The following is a 21,781-nucleotide window of genomic DNA, read 5'->3' as shown; positions in this document are numbered from 1 at the left end:
CATAATAAGTTGCATGTCTAATTCCTTTAATGAAATATTAGAATATAAAAATTGGGTGACTATGTTGAATTTTAAACCTCACTTTCTACTCGTTAAGCCAAAACTATTTTATAAATCAAGCAAGCCTTATGCCATTGCACTACTCACTATTTTTTATTAATTCATATTATTCCCAATGTGGAAATTTGAAAACAAAACAAAATCTCATAACAACCAAACTTAAATAGAAATCCTGTGGTATCTGATTTTATTTTCCCAGAATGCCATATTGGGAAATGATTAGTATTTGTTATACAAGGAATCTTGTCTCTAATTATTGCTTTTATAAGCTAACTGTTCTTCTAAATATGGATTCAGTGATAATTCTTTTTTTTGAGATGGAGTCTCGCTCTGTAGCCCAGGCTGGAGTGCAGTGGCACACTCCTGGCTCACTGCAACCTCTGCCTCCCGGGTTCAAGTCATTCTCCTGCTTCAGCCTCCTGAGTAGCTGGGACGACAGGCGCACACCACCACGCCCGGCTAATTTTTTTTTTTTTTGTATTTTAGTAGAGACTAGGTTTCACCGTGTTGCCCAGGCTGGTCACAAACTCCTGAACTCAGGCAATCCACCCACCTTGGCCTCCCAAAGTGTTGGGATTACAGATATGAGCCATCACGCCTGGCCAATAATTCTTTTATCTACTTACTTTCTCAATGTTAGTTTGGTGGAAAGGTTTAGGTTGTGAGCAGGTAGAGGTGAGACACTAATTGGCATGTTCACTTTAAGATATTTGTGCAAACAAGATAGGTCACCCAGAGTCCAGTTAAAGTAAGAGACACAGGGATTCCTGACAAAAGTGAAGTGACTCTGGGATTGACCTGTGGAACACTTGAATTACCTTTCTGAGCAATGAGGAGATACCAAGGTCAATTCATCCTTGATGGGAAGGAAGGAGTGACCTTGTGAGTACAGAACTCACCAAATCGTAGGGGAAAGACAAAGTGGCTGGACTCTAACTTGTCATATTTGGAAAGAAGATTCTGGAATAAGAGACACTAGTGACTCTCGCAGTTCTTCTAATCCAGCCTTTGGAAATTTTTCCAAGCTCTTTGAGAGAAAGGACCACAAACTTATACAGCTATGAAAAATTAAGACATCTATGCAATGCTGGAGATAGAATCTTACCAAACATAATCAAGAACACATTAATGGAGAAGTGTAGGCCTGGCTACAGAAAGAACAGCAAAGAGAAAACAAAAACAAAAACAAAAACACAAGGAGAACAAGAACAGATGTATCAATGGAGGCGGTTCAGGCAGTGGAGGAGCTGCGGAAGCTGGAGCAGGGCTGAGAGGGTCAGACAAAGCTCAGCTGTCATGCAGGAGAACACCAGGAGCTCAGTGATACATGAGCATTATATGAGACCTAAATTTCTATGTCCATAAATAAACTTTTATTGGAGCACAACCACACCCACTCATTTATGCACTGTCTATGGCTACTGTGTTCAAACTGTGCAGTTGAGTAACTGCTATGGAGGTCACATGACTGGCAAAGCCTTAAGTAGCTACTATCTTGTCCTTGATGGGGTCTGTTGACTGACTCCTGCTTTAAAGAGCTGTTGGGGACATCACATACATTATCTTATTTAATCTTCACAACAATCTTATGGGAAGGGTGTGTGAGTGTGTGTTTGTGTATTTTAGTATTTTTTACACAAGAAGAATCTGAGACATCGATCATGTAACTTGTCCTTGGCCATAGCTGGTGAGTGGCAGAAACAGGAAATGAACCCAACCCTATCTAACTACAGAGCTCCTGCTGTGGAGCTGCCTTGAGAAACCAGGAGCTTTTGACATATCATGGTGATTATTATTCAAGTTCCCCTACTAAAAAATGTAATCTGGGAAAACAAAGACTAAATTGTATCTGTTAAATTAGTGTACAGAATAAAATGAAAGATCAGGTTGTTGGGCATGTCAGTTAAGGTAATGAAGTTTAGATATTCCCAAAATGAAGGCATGAGAGATGCTTCCAGGGTCCCAGTGAACTCTAAGGAGACTCCCTTTGAAAACTTCACTTTGAGCCTCTCTAGTTTTAGGCATCAGAGAAGAATTGAAAGGCAGTTAAAAAGGCTGTTGGTGTCTCTGCCACATTTAAAGGATCTTTACAACAAAGCCAAGGGATAAACTTTGGCAAAGTACGTTTCTCAGAGAAATTTTCTTTTATGACCCCAGAGAAAAGGCTCATAAAAGTGAAGTTAAGTGTGAGATTAGAGGCCTGGAGACTCAGCAGATGTTTCTTTGGAGGTGGCCCAGGGGACCAGGCTACTAAGGTATTAGTAATTGATGGGCAGTCAGGTACCTTTTCTAGTTTTCCAACCAGCAGTAAAGCTCTTTCTGATTCTTAAGACAGGAAATGAACTTTTGTCATAACACTGGGACACGGATCCTTGATGCTTATGCTGGAATCAGGTTAGCAAAAGACATGTGGCAAATTCCAACACAAACTCAATTCTGCCAAGTTTTTACATAATGATTAGTTTAGAAGAATCATTACCAGAAATGAATTTGGACTTCTGAACATATACTTTGCAGGTATATATTTGGATGCTTGCAAAGTCCATATTGAGAAAGGCTGAGTCTTTTCCCATTAAATCCAAACCCACAACTATATTCTTTTAATGCCTCTGCCATCTAATTGATTCAAAATAGAGAAAATTTAAAGAAATACCAAACAATTTTTCCTATTCATTTCAGTACCTCTTACATAAAAGTCAATATAGAGACAGAGTCATTTGCATAATAGGAGTTTAGAACTGGAAGAGGAGTTAGAGATTATTTATTGCAGTCCCTTCCATTTGCAGATGACAGAGTGCAGACTTCAGTGATGTGGCTCAAACCCCAAAGCTCAGGAGGTGTATAGGTGTATTGAGTTCACCCAATATACCCTGATGACCTCCTCTACTGAAAATGCTGAGAAGCCCTCCTTTCTTTGTGGACCACCAGCCACTGCAGGGAATACTTTGAGAAAACTTGAAAACTTAGTTATCTGAATTCAAATTTCACACTTCATCATCTTTTGAGGGTTAACATAACTACTTCATCTCAGACCAATCAGAAGATTACCTTTCGTCTATATATCATGCTAATATTAACATACATTATAAAATTGCTTTGACTGTCTACAGTCCCTAAAATGTTGCCCCAGACTCTTTTTCATAATTTTCTCATCTTCTTTTGCACTTTCTTGAGAAACTATCTTTTAGTCCCTTTTCAAATCTCTAAACACATTTTCTAAATAACTTTCCTCATTATCTTGTCTTTGTCACTTAATCAAGTTTGCTATTTTCCAGCCTTAATCAAACCAGCCAATGCAGGTCACAGTTTATCCAACTTTGGGACTGCCAATAATTATTTTCTGCTGAAATTGAAAGAACTACTGGCTCTGAGTCATCTGGTATAAACACGGAAGTGACATAGATAGGCTAACTAAATTGTTATTATTAAATTTATTCAATTTTTTTCCATTTATTTTCCCTGGATTCTTTGTATGTGAAGACACAAACACACCTATGTAAATGACACACAATTTGACAAGCCATTTTTTTTGTTTTCCTATATATTCTCTTTTTCTATTTTACTTATTATTAGTGTTGTTTTTCAACTTTTTTCAGAAAAAGTGAAATCTCACTATACATAGAGTTTATGCATTTCCAAGGTCTGTGCTTGATAAAGAAATCAGCAATGCTCATGTAATTTCCTATCCTCCTTTTGCACTTTGCTGTGAAATCAACTAAATGAAAAACCATCCATGTTTCTATACTTGACTGCCTTATCAGAAACACTCAGCACAGAGTCAACCATCATTTGGCCACTCAATTAATATTAACTAATCTCAATAAAATATATTAATATTAGGCTATTAGCTATAATCAATATAGGGGGCAAAACATGAACCAGAAAAAACATAAAACACAAATAAAAGAAAGCTAAATCAGAGTTTCTAAAATGTCTTGCTTATTGGAAATAAATTTTAAAATGAGTTGTCAGTAGATCCATTTATAATTCAATCAAAATTTACTGTTTCAAAAAAGGACAAAAATACTCCTTTCTTTAATTTTCTTCAAAGCCTGATATGAGGTGGGTATATATATACACACACACACACTGAATTTTCTTTTCTTTTTTTTTCTTTTGAGATGGAGTCTCACTCTATTGCCCAGGCTGGAGTGCAGTGGCGTGATCTCGGCTCACTGCAACCTCCACCTCCCGGTTTCAAGCGATTCTCCAGCCTCAGCCTCCTGTGTAGTTGGGATTACAGGCACACACCACCACGCCCAGCTAATGTTTTTGTATTTTTAGTAGAGACAGGGTTTCACCATGTTGGTCAGGCTCGAACTCCTAACCTCATGATCTGCCCCGCTCAGCCTCCCAAAGTGCTGGAATTACAGGCATGAGCCACCGTGCCCAGTCGAATTTTCTTATATATATATAAGAAATGTTATTAAATAGCTAATGGCTACAATAAAAAGCGAGAATAAGTAAAGACAGAGAGTTAAAACTGTTTATAAGAAATATCAGATTTAGGCGGTGGTGGCAAAAGAATCATCAGGGAAGCCTTCTTGAAATGTACAGAATTTGAGCTTATTTTTTTAAATGACTAAGTTCTGAAAATTAAGATTTTGGCAAGGGGCACGCCACAGAGAAAGAACAGTGTAAGTGAAAGCAAGAAATGAAGGAAATTGTGGGAAAGAGGCAGGAAAAGATGGCTACTAGAGATATTATAAAATTAAAGTTGGCATGATGTGGCAACTCACTAGATCGGAGGAATAGAATGACTCTGAAGTTTTGTGTAGAAAGATATAGTGCCGTTCATGGAAACAGGTAACAGAAGCAGAGCAGTAGGCCTGAGAGAAAGGATGTTGAATTTGTTTTAGATACATGGATCTTGAACTGTTAGCAGGGAATCTAGGGTGGAGGTGCTTTTGAAAATCGGAGTATTTACTTCAGAAATGTGTAACAGATTAGAGATGAATTTGTGCTCCTCCCCATAGCAGAAACCATTATAGTCAGGAGTTTAACTAAAACTGTTTAAGATCAAGAAGCTACATATATAGAGAGAAGATAACCAAATTTAGAACTCCAGGGAATCCTCATGTTTAAGGACTGGAGAAAGTATTATGACTATGACAGAGAAGCAGCAATTAGAAAAGTATAATGAGAATGAATATGAAAGAGGACATGTGTTCGAAAATAAGTTTATGTCACAAGTCTGAAGAGGGTAAGGAGGACTGAGAAAATATCATTTGATTTTTAAATTAGAAAGATGTTTATGGCTTCTAAGGCAAAATTTTGAATAAGAATAGTAGACTGAAAGTGGAAGAAAATAAGGAGTTATAGTGATAAAGCACTACACTGTAAATGAGTACAGATTACATTAAGATCCGTGGATTGGGAAACAGCAAGTTTGAAAGAAGGATTGTGAGGATATGAAATCCTTTTCTTTTGTTACCTATATTTGTAGCTTTCTGTAAATAGAAATACTTACTATACAGAGCACAAAAATTAGCTCAAAGTACAGGGTCTTTGACTTCTGGTTAAATTGCAGAAAGTCACAAGAGACTCCCACTCCAACCCTAATAATGAGGACAAGTGAGACAAGCTATGCAATCATAATTTTTTTAACCCATCAGAAAGCATCTATGAAAACTATAATTATTGAGTCATACTTGATGATGAAAGACTGAACACTTTTCCACTATTATTCAGGACCAAGCAAAGATGCCTGCTCTCACCACTTCTAATCAATATTGTACAGAAGTTAGGTCCTAGCCATTGCAATCAGTTAAACAAAAGGCCAAAAGGTTGCAGGTTTATGTGCACGTGTGTGTGTGTGCACGTGTGTGTGTGTGTGTTTGTATCCAATCGACCCTTGAACAACACAGATTCAAACTCCATGGGTCCACTCATATGCAGATTTTCTTCTGCCTCTGCCATGCCAGATGTAGCAAAACCAACCCCTTATCTTCTTCTTCCTCCTCCTGCTCAAAATGAAGACAACGAGGGTGAAGATTTTTTATAATGACCCACTTGCACTTAATAAATGGTAAATATATTTTCTCTTCCTTTATGATTTTCTTTGTAACATTTTCTTTTCTCTAGCTTACTTTATTTTAAGAATACAGTATATAATACATGTCAATCAACTGTTTATGTTATCGGTAAAGCTTCCAGTCACCAGTAAGCTATTAGTAGTTAAGTTTTTGAGGAGTCAAAACTTTTATGTGGATTGTTGACTGTGCAGGAGTGTCAGTGCCCCCAACCCCTGTGTTGTTCAAGGATCATACACATGCACGTGCACACACACACACATATATATACTTAAAATTGTTCATGTAGGAATTCCCAATAGATATACAAAATAACTAGAACTAAGAAGTAAATTAAGCAATGTTTCAGGGTACAAGACTGATATACAAAATTCCATTATAACTTCTGTACTAGCCACAAATACTGGAAAATAATTATTTTAAAAGCTCATTTATGATACTGTTAATAAATACAAAATACTTAGCAATAAATCTAACCAAAGGCTTACAAGACTTTTACACTGAAAACTAAGAACATTCACGAGATAAATTAAGGAAGGTCTAAATATATGGAGAGATATATACCATGTATAATATTGTTAAGGTACAAATTTTCTCTAAACTGGTTTATAGATTCAATGCAATTCCAATCAACATCCCAGCCATCATTTTAGTAAAAATTGACAAAATGAGGCTAAGATTTCATTGATGACAGGATAGCCAAATTAATATTAAAGAAGAAAAAATAGCACTGAAGGACTTATATACCTTCTTCAAAACTTAAAAAGTTAAAGTAATCAAGAAAGTGAGGTATCAGTTTGAAAGGAGTGACACAGAGATCAATGAGATAGAGATCCACAATTGTGTTTACAACAAAGGTGTCAAGGCAATAAAATCAGGAAAGAAAATATGTTTGTTTGTTTTTTAATAAAAATGCCATTGGAACAACTGGAAATCCATATAGAAATAGAAATAAACTTTTATCCACACATCATACCATATACAAAAATTAAATCTTAATGGACCATGCCATGGTTTGGATATTCGAACCTTCCAAACCTTATGTTGAAATCTAATCTTCAGTGTTGAATGTGGAGTGAAATGGGAGATGTTTGAGTCATTGGGCAGATCCCTCATGAATGACTTGGCACCGTTCTCATGATAGCCAGTGAGTTCTTGCTCTACTAGTTCCTTCAAGAGCTGGCTGTTACACAAAAGCCTGGCATCTCCTCTCTCTCTCCCTTGCTTCCTCTCTCTCTCAGTAATCTCTGCACACGCTGGCTCCCCTTCACCTTCTGCTATGAGTGGAAGCAGCCTCATGCTCTCACTAGAAGCAAATGCTGGTGCCATGCTTCCTGCACAGCCTGCAGAACATTGAGCCAAATAAACCTCTTTTGTAAATAAATTATCCAACATCAGGTATTCTTTTATAGCAAAATAAACAGACTACGACAAATCGTAAACCTAAGTACAAAAGTTACAACTATAAAACTTACAGAGGAAAACATAAAAGAAATTCTTTATGACCAGGTTTGAAGCAAAGATGCTTAAATTTGAAAAAAAAACATGAAATATTTAAAAAGAGCATGATAAAGTGGACTTCATCAAAATAAAAAAAATACTCTGGCTCTTTGAAAGACATTATTACATAAGCAAAAACACAAGTCACATAGAAGAAAATATATGTAACACACAACAGCAAGGGAGTTTAATTTAGAATATACAGTTTTCCAACTCAGTAAGAAAATAAACAATTCCATTTTAAAATGGGCAAAACATCTGAATAGACAATTCATTAAAGAAGGTATATAAACAGTCATAAACATTTCTTCATATGCTCAATATTATTAGCTATTAAAGAAAAACCCATTAGAATGGCTAAAATTCTAGAGTTCGGCAATGTCAAGAGTTATTGGCAATGTGGAATAACTGGAAATCTCACAGACTACTGGTGGGAGTGGAAAACAGTTTGGCAGTTTCTTAAAATGCTAGACATTCAACAAATGCTATTGCTTATAAGCAAAACTTGGGTAATTCACAAATCATCAGGAAAACTTGCAATGTGGGCAGAAAGCTTACCATAGTAATTACCATAGTAAGTAAAACTGTGAACCCTGCCTGGCTACAAATACCGGTTCCATTATTAATTAAATGTATGACATTAGGCAAGTGACTTATCTACTCTGTGCATCATCCATTTTTTCATCTGTAGAACAGTGATGAGAATAGAACATTCCTCAAGGGATTTGATTAAAGTAATGCAGTTGTATTAATGCTTGGAATGTAATATGTACCTAAGAAATGTTCACTATTATAAACTGGACTTGATATAAAATTATTGTAAAAACCTTTATGTTTACCTTGTTCAAGACACATTTGAGTTAAAGCAGCATTTCTCGAAATGTGGTTTGCAAACTCTTGGGGATGTCCTGAGACCTTTTCAGAGGATCTGCAAGGTCAGAACTATTTTCATAACAATATTCTAATATTATGCACCTTTTTCATTCTCATTCTCTCACAGATTGCAGCAGAGTTCTCCAGAGACTACATGACATGTGATGATGTAATCATTCTAATGGAATTTATATTTGTGTAGAATTTTCTAAATTAGTAGGTTTAAAGTATAAATGTACATTTTTGGAGATTAACGCAGTTTGTTCTCAGAACTCTATTATTTTTCCTAACTATCAGTATACTTGTTATAATGTTTGTAATTTCATTATTGTCTAATAATTTATTATTTTGAAATCTTGAAGTTTTTCTTGGTCTTAAATGTAAACACAAGAAGTAATTCCACTTTGCTAATTTTTTATATAAACTTATTATTTTAGATTTTAATATTTATTTTAATTTAAGACCAAGTCTATTGATTTTTTCATATATATATATATATATTTTTTGAAATGGAATCTCGCTCTGTCAGTCAGGCTGGAGTACAGTGGCACGAACTTGGCTCACTGCAACCTCTGCCTCCCAGGTTCAAACAGTTCTCCTGCCTCAGTTTCCAAAGTAGCTGGGATTACAGGCACCCACCACCATGCCCGGCTAATTTTTGTATTTTTCATAGAGATGGGGTTTCACCATGTTTGACCAGGCTGGTCTCGAACTCCTGACCTCAGGTGATCTGCCCACCTTGGCCTCCCAAAGTGCTGGGATTACAAGTGTGAGCCACGGTGCCCGGCCTGATTTTCTTCTTATATTTAAGGATGGATTCTTGGCTTAAAAAGAGGAAACTAGAACACTTTTTCAATCCACGGCTGCACTATCTAGGACTGCCATTGTGAGCTTATAGCTATCCAATACTTAAAACTTCCTGATGAGATCAGTGGTGATAGTCATGAAGGCTAACTTTTGACACTGTATAATGAAGTGTGTCACCATTTGGAAAATGTGTAAATTTCAATGGACCAATATTTTCCAAATGACTGTGATCCTACATATAAGCTGATGAACAAAATCATGTATGAGTAAAGGATCCATTCCCAAGCATTCTTCAGGATCTTTCTCTTATAATCACATTACCTAATCTTTCCTTAGAATCTTTCATCAACTAATCTGATTATTTATTCACTCATTCATTCATTCATTCACATATGCCAAAAATATTTATTAGGTACCTGTTACTACATTCTAAAGGATGAGATTTCAGGGATTAAAAACAAAAACAAAGAAATAAAAACAATCCAATCCTAGTTCCTTAAGGAACGTTTTGAGTAAAGGTTGGGGCGGACAGACTCAGACCACACAAACTCAGTTCAGTGTGATGTCATGACAGGTTGTGATGGGGACATGAAGAATCTGCATGTGCCCCTGTACAGTACATTGGTAAACATGTCCCTGAAAACGTGATACTTAAGGTGAGCTTTGTAGAATAAATAGGAAATAGCAAGGCAGAGACAACAAAGTAAGGCATTGCAGGAGCAGAAAAATAAATGCAAAAGACAAAGACTGGAAAACAAAAAAAGGTTGGGAATTAATTGCAGCTAAGACAACATGACCATAACACACTACTCAAGGAAGAGAATGATCAAGAATAAAGCTGCAGTCAGGCAGTAAAATACAGCTGTCAGATTACCCACTTAAGTGATAAACACTGCATGACTCCTACACCACTTAAAATGAGTTTTAACACATGCTCTGCAGCAAAAATTCTTGAGACTTACAATCACTGGCCAATTAGTATTTATCAAGGACAGTGAATGTAAATAGAAACACAGCCAAATACCTTTTCACTGTGTACAAAATAGACGGTGACAACATGCAACTACTAATTTCCAGGACGCGCTGAAACAGATCCAATGTTAAGATAAAAATAAACTAAAATGATTTTCCTCTGGTTTGATTTAGGTAGATAATCAAGACCATAACATGCCGATGTGGAAAAATGTCCCAACCATCCCCAGGAATGAAGAAAACTAATAGGCAACAAAATCGTTTAAAAAAAACCCCAGCTCTTCTTAGGACATTCTTTGCTTTCTTTTGGTCTTCCTCTTTCTATTTAAGCCCTGTATTGTTGCCCAATACACCCTATTTAGGTCTCATTTTCTTATCTATGTCCCACATACTGAGCCTTTCAGTTTCCTTTTTCTCTTTACTTTAAAAAGCTATGTCCAAGTGTCATGCTCTTGATTGAAGGCAGAAAGACAACATAATAAAAGTAACCACTGCTATTGGGCAACCTCTTCATTGTGCTGCTCTTCACGGTAAAACAGGCATCTTTTTGACTCCAGGAGACACTCCAAAAGATTGCATCAACCCAAAGGAGATTTAGGCCTTAGGACAGGACCAAGTGGGAGAGCAATTTTTGTGGAAGGTGGCCTTGTGATATCCCTCATATACAACTTTCTTGCTCTCAGCCAAGCCAGCAGGCAAGCCATAAAGCCATAGGTGGTAACCAGTCTAGGTTAAGATAAATTCTCACAGCTTCAAAGAGGAGGAGAGAGAGAAGAGAAGAAAAGCAGTGACTTTAATTAGGATAATTTGTTCTCCAAAGTATAAACTCTTATCAGGGCATATCACAGCTCTCCTACATACCACTGCTGGATTTTTGTTAGCATAAGATGAAACAACAAGGGCTTATGAATTATTCTGAGCCAGTGACACAGAAAAGAAGCAGAAATAGATGCTGCGGTGTATTAAATTGTTATTTGGGATAGAGCTGGACAAAGAGGAATATGACTTACAATTAGTGACTACAAATATTTTAAAACATTAAAAGAAATAGAATTTTACCCAAAGACGTTTGTTTTCGCTGGGAAGCCTGCCTTTTGCTAATCATATTTACAAATGTATAGTGCTAATCTAATATATGGATATCTTGCTTTACAACTCATGTACTGACAATTTTATTGCATTTACCCAAATTTCCTTCAATGCTACATTTGTAACTCTCTAAATACTTCATATACAGTGCTAAAGATCTTGATATAACTTTATGCTCACAAATACACAATTTAAAAGTTTATGTTATACTATGGAATACTGAAACTCCTTGTCACTTATTTTATTAACTTAATAATGTAATAAAAACCACATATCATTAACTGCTTATAATGAGCATATTTGAAGCTGCAAAGTGATGTTGCAAATGGAGAAAAATAAGCAGCTAAAAATTCCAGTGCATATACTGTCACGTGCCAAATAACAATGTTTCTGTCAGCTATGGACCACATACACAATCATGTTCCCATATGTTTATAATGGGGCTGAAAAATTCCCATTCCTTAGTGACTGATAGCCATTGTAATGTCATAGCACAATGCATAACTGAAATGCTTGTGGAGATGTTCGTGCAGGCAAACCTACTGTGCTGCCAGTCATATAAAAAGCATAGTACATACAATTACCTACGGTATATAAAACTCGATAGTGATAATAAAGTACTATTTTATTGGTTTATGTATTTACTATATTATGCCTTTTATTGTTATTTTAGAGGGTACTAGTTTTACTTATAAAAATAAGTTAACCGTAAAACAGCCTCAGGCAGTTTCATCAGAAGGTATTCCAGAAGAAGGCATTGTAATCATAGGCGAGGACTGTTCCATGCTTGTTATTGTCCCTGAAGATCTTCCAGTGAGAAATGTGGCAGTGGAAGACAGTGAAACTGAAGATCCTGACCTTGTGTAGGTCCATGCTAAGGTGTGTGTTTTTGTCTTTATTTTTAATAAAAAAGCTTAAGATGTAAAAAGAAATAAATTTTAAAAATAGAAAAAATCTGTTAGAATAAGCATACAAAGAACGAAGATCCTGGACTTGTAATCTAACCCTTCTTTATTTTAAACATTTTTTTTTTTACAAGTATTCTCCACATAACTTCACTGTTTCAAGTAGGCTCATCATAGCACATGTTTTCTTTGTTTCTTTCTTTCTTTTTTTTTTTTTTTTAGATGGAGTCTCGCTCTGTCGCCCAGGCTGGAGTGCAGTGGCACAATCTTGGCTCACTGCAAACTCCACCTCCTGGGTTCAAGCAATTCTCTGCGTCAGCCTCCCGAATAGCTGGGATTACAGGCACCCACCACCATGCCCGGCTAATTTTTTGTATTTTTAGTAGAGACGGAGTTTCACTGTCTTGGCCAGGCTGGTCTTGAACTCCTGACCTTGTGATCCACCCGCCTCGGCCTCCCAAAGTACTGGGATTACAGGCGTGAGCCACCACGCCCGGCCATAGCACACGTTTTCACTGAGTGCTTATGAGCCATTGAGCACTTGTATTAGATGACTGTGTATAAAATGGGGAACTAAACAGAAATGGTACCTCTCTCCACAAGTATCAGTATAATAGTAAAAATTCAGCAAGTAATTATTCATATCATAATAATTCTACAGAGGAAGCACAGTGTGTTACAGGAAAACATAATAAGGCATGCAATTTAGGCTTGGAAGTTCAGGGAAAGGTTTTAAGAAGCAGAGCTTAGTTTGAGATCTACAAGATGTGTAGGTGTGGGCCCCACAAAGATTGAACAAGGGGAAACGAAAAGCTAGAAATGGAAAAGTGGTGTTCTCCACAAATAAATACTTCAAAGCTATGGCCTGGGAAGGCTCAGCATTACCCGTTCCGCCATACACAGGGTACACACACATCAAACACACACACGCACACCCACACACACATCTGATCCCTGCAGTGAATCCTTTCCTTTCCTCTGTCTAGAATACTCTTCCTACTGTTTGCCACATTTAAATCCTACAGGTCCTATGATGTCCAACATCCTGATCTTGTTTTAAAACCTCAGCTAAGTCTTAGATTTCCTCCAGAAAGCCTTACTCAATATTTCCATCATACTGAACTCTCTTCCTTCTCCTAACTTCTTTAAAACTTATTAAAACTATTCTACAAATATTATGCTCATTGTTAAGTGCTGACATGTATAATTCTGAGACTATTTCTTGGTTTTGTTCATGCAGACTTTAAATTCCTTCAAGTCAAGGAGTGTGTGTCATAAACTTTGCTTTGTATCTTCCTCAGTGACAAGCATAATCCATAATAAACTTTATTGAGAGAAGTACAAAATAGTGGCTGAGTCTCTAAGAAGAGTGTTATAAAATATAAGACATAAAATAAGTTGAAGCTTATAAAAAAAAAGAAAAAATGTCCTTTTAATTCTTGCTATGATTGCCAGATAAAGTGGTGATAATGGCATTTTTATTAGATATAGGAAGAGCGCACTGGATAAAGATATTCAAATCACAGTACATGAACAAACAGGCAGAACTACTCTGCTCTTGTTTTGTTTCATATCCATTCCTTAAGAAAATAATATCCATACTTATAAAAGTAGGACAAAACTAAAAATAACAAATTTAAGGTCCAGCATGTAGAATGACAGCAAATATTCTAAATGAGTTTAAATCCATTAATTTGGAGAAATTACACTACGAGATATTGAAAGCATGTGTGGATAAAATAAAGGAATTGTTAAAGTCATCTTTAAAAATATTGTGATGAAGAGAACTGTTGACAGAGTCCAACCATTGCCTCAATTTTCAAAATTGGGAAGGTGGATTCCATCAGCTATAATTTAGAGAGCTGGACATTAATCGCAGGTACTATTCCAAAGAGATGATTAAAAACATGGCATGCAAGCATTCAAAATGTGAAGTGCTGTTATCTACAAGCTAAGGAGAGGTCACAGGAACCTATCCTTATCAACTAACCTAGTTATCTCCTTTTGTTTTTAATAGCAGTTACTTGACATCTATTCTGCAGAAAGTGGAGACTCATTTCAGGGAGGAATTTGACCAAGTCTGTCTCAGTATACTCTCTTAAGTCACACAAAGGAATGTCAACTTCAAAGAGAGTTATTTGACTATATAACTGGTTGAACAGCCTTATAAAGAGGAATAATTTATGGACTAATGTAAAGCAGGAGTCTAACGTAAAGGACAGTGTCTAGGAATATGCCAAAGGTAGTTCCAGTTCAGCATTGTAGATAGTTACTTGGATGAAGATGTTAATTATATCCTGATCAAATCTGTTAATTCCTCTAAATTGGTGAAAATGGCTAATCTGTATCAAGGACTCAGAATCCAAGATGACCTTGACTTTCTGGAACAACAGGCTAACTGAAGGTAATGATTAAATTTAATTGCAGTAAGTATTTGTAAAAGTCCCAAATCAAGTGGCCAAACATAAAATTCGATGGGAAAAATAAGTGTATTTGCAGAAGAATGTGCAAAAAGGATACATAATTAAACAGTGTTGTATGAGTGCAAAAAAAAGGGAGGGGGGAAGAGTAGAATAGATTTCAGATTGATTTACTACATGATATCCGGAGAAGATAAATATATCAGAGGACAGTCCTCTATGTTAAACTCTGGGGATCACACTTTAATAAAAACAGAAGTGCATCCAAAAGAGAAAAGCCCTGGTAACAATGAGACTCTCAACCCATGGTAAATAAGCATGGGTTGAAGAAACTGAATATTATCTTAGACACTATTAAGAGTTGTTAGATGTAAAAGCATTTTCTATAAATACTCTAAGAGGTAAAAATTAAAGATATAAATATTATAGAGACAAATTCGATAGTTGAATATAAGAAAAGAGTTCTTATGCTCACAGCTGGTCAAAGAAATGCTTACTGTATTCAAGATGAGTGTTGACAAATAATTTGCCCAAACTGACCTTAACATCCTCTGTGAATTAAAAAGTATGGTCCTCTGCTAAGAATGAAGAGTCTGGAGATAATCTGGGCAGACTAGAAAACCTGGAAAAATCCAGAATATGTACCATGGAGAATTTGATATGACATTAACTAAAAAAGAATAAAATAGCTGCACAGCACTGTTAAGTATCCTCCAAGCTGACATTGGAGTGAAGCAATTGGTAGTTGGCTACAAGATACAGTTATGTCTCTCTTTGTCCAGCTAAATCAACAGCAAGGAAGGTAAAGCAAACATTAAAAGTGAAGCTGACATTGGGAAGGCAGGTTCTGGTAGGTCTAGTGGCAAGAGATTTAAGGGTTGGAGCAGAGTTAAAATTGTTGGTGAAATAAATAACAGTTTACAAGCAATTCTGAAGAGGCCACAAACTATATGACGGAAGAGCACACAAGGGTCTCTGTCACCAAGACCATAGCTCCATGTGGTAGCATCAAAGCATAAACAAGCCTTAATTCAAGAATAACAATGACAGCAATGTTAAGCTCTTTAGACACCCACTATGCACCAAGCACTATGGATCCAACATTGGATACCGTGAAGGAGATTTGAGTTTAATGGGAGATGCAGACATTTAAACAGGTACTTTCAATGTCATGTGACATAGCAAAAGGGGATAAATAGATAGGCTGGACCTAGAAAAAAAGGTCAGGATTAAGAAATGGGTCTGCCCCATTTGCTTTCCCCCTAAGAAGGTGTTCACTCTCAAAGCCATTGTCTTGTGTCGACTTCCTGCTAATTCTTAGTATGGTGAGATAGATGACTTGGTATGTGAGTTAATTAATTTGACTTGGCCTCAATTTTTAAAATGGAGGATTTGTTTTAATGAAATATTGTTTAATGGCCAGAAAGCATACCAGAAGTTAGAAACTACAGGCTGTGAGGCACATTCTTGTGGCAAGGAAGAGCCTGCTCCAGAGTCCCTCAAGTTTTAAGATGTAGCCATTCTCTCCTACTGTGGGCTGAGAGGGAAGCCCACTCTACAGCTCTTCCTTCACCCCTCCAAAATAACTCTGTTCATCCTCTGTAAGCCTTCGAGGCTATAGGAAGATGAAGCCTATTGGCATGAACCCAGGGAAGAAGAAAAATTACATATATAATAGGTAAGACATTTCAAAATGTTCTGAAAGAAAATAAAAGAAGCAGATATGATCCAGGATAGCCAGGAAATTACTTCACCCAAAGTAAATCAACTAGTAACTAAACATTGACAAAAGCTCTTCTTATATCAAGTCAAGATGTAGACACCCAAAACAAACTACTGCAGAATGAATGTAGATGGTCAAGAGACAAACATATTTTTAATTATTAATACTTTGGGGAAAAAATTTGTTTTTACAAATGTGCAGAAAAGTAATAAATAGAAATGTTTAAGAAAAGTGGCTTGGGTAAATATTTTTAATTAACCAGTGTAAAAATAGTGCCTTCAAAATGGAATATTCTCACAAATAAAAGCCAAGCAACCTCTTAGTGAATCTGACAGAAAAAGTCATTCTCAGTAACAGCTTCCTCCAAAAATTTTTCCCATTAATGCACATACTTTTTGGCTTGTATTACTGAAATGTTGCTTTACCTTTCCATTTCCCCTTACTTGTAGAGATTCATTCTGATGGCTAATTTGATGTTTATTTAGTTCTGAAAAAAGGTTAATTAGAAATTATGGGGGTACAGGTCGTGTTATTTTAAACTAAACTGTAAAGCAAGAAATATTATCCTCAGTCCACACTCATTAGTTGCTAGCAAATGTAAATGCAGGATTTAATTTCCCTTGTATAGTTTCTGAAAAAATTCAAAGTTATGCAATATCAATGTGTCAATAAAAGTGATGTTAGATAAACATTTAATTTTTTTCAATTTCATTTGAAAAATATAACAAAATTCTTAAAATTCGGTCACAAAATATCTTACTGATGTATTTGTAATAGATATACTTTAATTTTAATATTATCACTTGTTCGTAGTGAAATATTAAAATAGCTTTTCAAAATGTCTTAAGAAAGATCCCTTAATAAGACATAATTATAAGAGTTATAAGTACTAAGCATTGTGAAGTTTTTCACACTTTTGTTTTTGGTATTGCCATAAATAAATAAAATAATTTTATATTTCCTTCCTCATTCTCCGAATGACAGAAAACTATTTTAATCATGTTATTTAATACCTGAATATCTAGAAGCAAGACCTTTAAGGGGCTATTTATATTTCATACACTATGAGACACTATACCAAGCATAAGTACTTTATATTTTGATTGGATTTCAAAGACAAAAATATAATTTTTATTTTCTGTCGTATAATAGAAAGAGATCTTACAATATAAAGCATAAATATATCTTATAAATATAAATATAAGGTACCCATCTGTTAATTACAAATTTCTACTAAATACATTCACAGACCTGTTTCCTAATACATTAAAATACATACATCTGGTCTATTTTATGTGAAATATGTAACTACTGTAACACCATTTAATTGTTCTAGAATTTTCCTTCTAGCCTATGTCTGCAGGCTGTATGTAGACAGCCTGTTGTTTTGATAAGAAAAAGTGTGGCTTACGTGTTTTTACCCCATGGTTCTTAATTTTCTATTAGGACACAGGTCCATTTTGGATATTTGACTATGTACTATCTCCCTTAAAATGCAGCCACTCTAATGTTTAAATACAATTTTAGGGACTTCACGGCCCCTTGAAGAAGATCACGGACCCAGTTGTTTAATGGCTGAACAAAGCACAGAATGCATAGACAACTTCCACTGAAGGAATAATAAAGCTTATATGTATAACTTTCAGACCAATTAAGTGTTGCTTATTTTGGTTACATCGTCGTTGCTATCATAACGAGTTGACTTTTTACCACTGTACATAATAGGGTACCTGAAATGATCACTCTTAAAGAAAAAATATGTATAGCAGTTTTAGGAAAAGCAACAGACCACTTCTACACTATGAACCAAGATAAAAAAAAATTATATCAAGTGCTTCTACGCTTACCCATATGTAACAGGAAAGTTTGACGTTCGTACAAAGACAGTTCTAGTAAGTGGTAGAGATGTATGAAATCAAATCAATTCATTAAATAGGCATTTAGTGAAATTACCATAGGAGAACTGATCCTAAAACATCACTATTGATATGTTATAAATGAAGTTCAAATGAAAGAAAAAAAATCTGTCCTATTTAAAACTCAGCACTGTTTCCATAGGTTCCAAATCAAGATGCCTTCAACCAGTCATCGTTAAGTGAGCCATACAATCTTCTGGCTTACTTCAGAAGATGTAAACTGTTTATCGAGTGCAAAATGAAAGAATAACCATGTGAAAATCAGTGAGCAGAGAAAGACGCACGAAATCCATAGCCTGAAATCACATGACCACATTGCAACGCAGCCCCTCACACCATTGTCACTGTCAGGCAGCTCAGGCGACAGGGTGCAGACAGGCGCGGAGACCGCGGCGGCCCCCTGCTCACGCTTTCTCCAAGAGCCGCAGTCCTAACGAAAACAGAAATGGGACTGCTAAGCAGTAAATCATTTGTCTCTCTCGCACACACGCGCACACCTCGTGGAGCCGCTGGGCAGTTAGCCGGCTGCCTTCTCTGGGCAGCCCAGCGATCGCAGCTTTTGCTGTGGAGGAGGACGCGCCTCTTACCCACGCCGCAGCCGGCCGGGTGAAGTTGCCCTGAAGCCCGCCGCCGCCTCCAGCCCTGCTGCCTCCGGGGTCCAGGCATCCCCCAGCTGCGCCCGCTCGCTTGCCTGCCGGCGCGCTGGAGGCCGCAGCGCTGCACGCGGCTGATGGGCTCTGGGGCCCAGGCGCCCTGGCCGTGGGAGACCAGCGGCCCCGGCGCGCCCCGCGCGTTCTCACGGCCCGGCCCCGCGAGCTCAGCAGCCGGCGCGGCGCTGCTCGGCGCCCACCCCCGTCAGTGCTCCTCCCTCGGGCGCCGCGGGTCCCCCGGGCCCTGGGCCGGCCCCTCGGGCGTCCTCTCCTTTCCTCTCGCTCCTCCCCAGCGTGGGAACCCGGCGCTGGCTTCCCAGGGCTGGGCAACTGGGAGCGTACCGAAGGTTTCTCAGGAGAGGAAGGAGACCCAGCCCAAGCCGGGGTCCCGGAAGAGGGACCGCCTGTCTGAAGAACCCCGACCCGCGTGGGGATGCAGCGACCACTTACTTGGTGGCTTCGCACACCTCGGGGCTGTGCTTCCGGATCTCTAGCAGCTCCAGGGCGCGCCTCGCAAATCCGCACTGCGAAGGGAGAAAGAGAGCAGGCGTCAGGGGTGGCAGGCAGTGAGCGGGAGAGGGGACCCTGGAGTGGCACCTGTCGGTCCCCGCGCGAGTGCACCCTGGGCACTCGCGGCAGCGGCACTTACGCTTGGGTCGCTCATGTCTACCTGTTCAACAGGCTAGGCGGGACGCGGCGTGCCTCGGAAACTGTATCGCCCGCGTGGCTCCCAGACAGTCCTCCTTGCCTTTGTCTCTCTGTGTCTGTGTCTCCCTCTTTGATCACCCCAAAGGAACCCTTGCAGTTCCTTTCCATAAGGCATTCGATTTTTTCAGACCTCTGCCCGCCTCCTCCCCTTCTCTGCACCGAAAGACTGAAAAAGAAAGTAGCAGCCAAAACGCACCATGGTGAGATCACGCAGGGCTGGGGTCTCTAAGCTCCTCCAGGCGCTCCCTCCCCTACAGGTGTCCTCCGCCTGGGTCTGTTCCAGGCTGCTCGCTGCTCTAGCGCAGGAAAAGTGTAGGAAAACTCTGCACTGAAACCTGCTTCTGGAAAACTGACTCTGAGCTGAGTCCCACCCACTAGGCTCAGACTAGGGCAGGGGAACTGAGTCCTGGTCTTTGCAGCCGCCCAATCGCCATAACAGAAATCACTGTGTGGAGACAGAGACCTAGGGGCAGGGGACAAAAAAAAAAAAAAAAAAGAGAGAGCGAAAGAAAAAAATTGGAGGGGACTCCAGGAAAATTTGGCCCACTTAAAAAGAAAAACAAAAACATGTCTTCTCCACTATGCACTGGTCTGGAAAAACTGTAGTTTTCCACAGTTAAGAACTCCCAACATTTCTGCTGGGGAAGTTGACATCTGCGCTGATGACTCTCTTGTCCTGGTTTTCAGATTTGAAGCCAATCTACTCATTTGCAGATGCAGTTTTATGGTTACAGAGATTTTACATCTTTTCAATAAGGTCTGGCTTCTGCCTGGTTCAGTGCATTTAGTTATATTTGTTACCGTTGTGTGTGTTGTGATATTATGCTTTTAGTCACCTTTCTGACTTAAAAAAATCCCATCATGCTGTTCCATTGTGAATTAACAATTAATCATGATCTTTATGTGATCCATTTTCAATTCAATTCAATTCATGGTTATCTTCCTCTTTCATATCTCCCCCAAGTACACCATCTAATCTGGTCCCATTTGTAAGCTCATCACATTTGCAAACTTTCTCCCAGTCTTGCCTACTGTGCTTGCCTCATAGTGAACATTAATCAGAATCAGGAAAAAAAAATACATTTAAATAAGTCAGGAACAGTTAAGAAAGTCAGCAATATAAGCACAGGTAGTCACAGAAACTTTTGCCTTCCTGCCATCTCAGAAACTTCTCTTCCTCTACATTTAACCCATGATACTCTCTTAGATCAGTAGGACATTTGTACTAAGAATATTTAGAACTTCAGATGTAGAAGGAAACTTAAAAAATACACAGTAATTCATTAGTAAAAAGAAGAGGGAAGTCATACTATTTTTAAGTAAATGCTATGAACATTCAGAAGAAAATGAGATATTGTCTGACAGGGTTCATAAAGGAACAGTACTAGAGATAGGACTTGAAGGATTGGTTATGTTTGGAAAAAGATAAAATAGAGGACTTTTTTGTTGTTTTTGCTTTTCTCTGACAGAGGGAAACTTGTGAGCAAACATACAGAGGTTGGAAAGGCATGGCACTGTTATTCAAGAAACAAGGAGTAATACCATCTGGTAGAAATAAAAAGTACATAAAGAAAAGTGTAGGAAGATACGGTGGAAAGATAGGCCGGGTTCAGATGCCTGATCCGCAGTTGTCACGTGTTGCAGGCTTGTATAAAGACTTTGTTGTTGCTGTTGTCTTCGTCTGTTGATACCATTACCAATATTCCTTTCATTCTGGAAAATGACTTGTTTAACCCATTAATTTCTACTTTTACCATTCTCAAGTTTTATAGCACACCAAACTCCTTGATTAGTATTGCATTTGACCCCAGTACATTCTGCCAGGAGCTACCGAGTTTTACCAAGGGTAGACTCTCAACTGGATAGTGTCTTGTCTTCTTCCTCCTCTATCCTTTCTGACTGTCAGACAATGGGTAAGAAGAGGAAGCAACCAATCTAAACATAAGGGTGGCTAGAACCACCAAAAGGTGACTGCAAAAGACATTCTGTAATCTGGATGTTTGATATGCTCTAAAAAAGTAACAAGAGTTCCTTGTTGTTAGGGAAATACTAATCTTCACAGCCTAATTTCCTAGTAATGAAAATGGTTCATAACGGGATTCACTAAAATGCCTGCTGAGTGGATA

General features: G+C 37.9%; 1 protein-coding gene across 18 annotated transcripts in view; it reads right to left on the bottom strand.

Moving 5' to 3' along the window:
* Nucleotides 1–20,440, bottom strand: part of GUCY1A1 (guanylate cyclase 1 soluble subunit alpha 1) — a 70,580-nt gene extending 50,140 nt beyond the window's left edge. For 3 of the 18 annotated variants that reach the window (XM_055111965.2, XM_055111966.2, XM_055111968.2), the window contains exons 1-2: nt 19,852–20,429; nt 19,398–19,471 (exon numbers count right to left, since the gene is read on the bottom strand). The gene's annotated coding sequence lies outside the window, so the exon portion shown is untranslated. Of the gene's footprint in view, nt 1–18,228; nt 18,728–18,794; nt 19,156–19,397; nt 19,472–19,596 lie in introns of those variants that run through there. The other 15 variants (XM_003822568.5, XM_008976150.5, XM_008976147.5 and 12 more) reach the window with 12 other exon arrangements.
* Nucleotides 20,441–21,781: the final 1,341 nt, after the last annotated feature.

The sequence above is a fragment of the Pan paniscus genome, chromosome 3 (assembly GCF_029289425.2).
Source record: "Pan paniscus chromosome 3, NHGRI_mPanPan1-v2.0_pri, whole genome shotgun sequence".
NCBI lineage: Eukaryota > Metazoa > Chordata > Mammalia > Primates > Hominidae > Pan > Pan paniscus.
The sequence above is the reverse complement of the archived record's forward strand: the minus strand, read 5'-3'. Positions and strand labels throughout refer to the sequence as shown.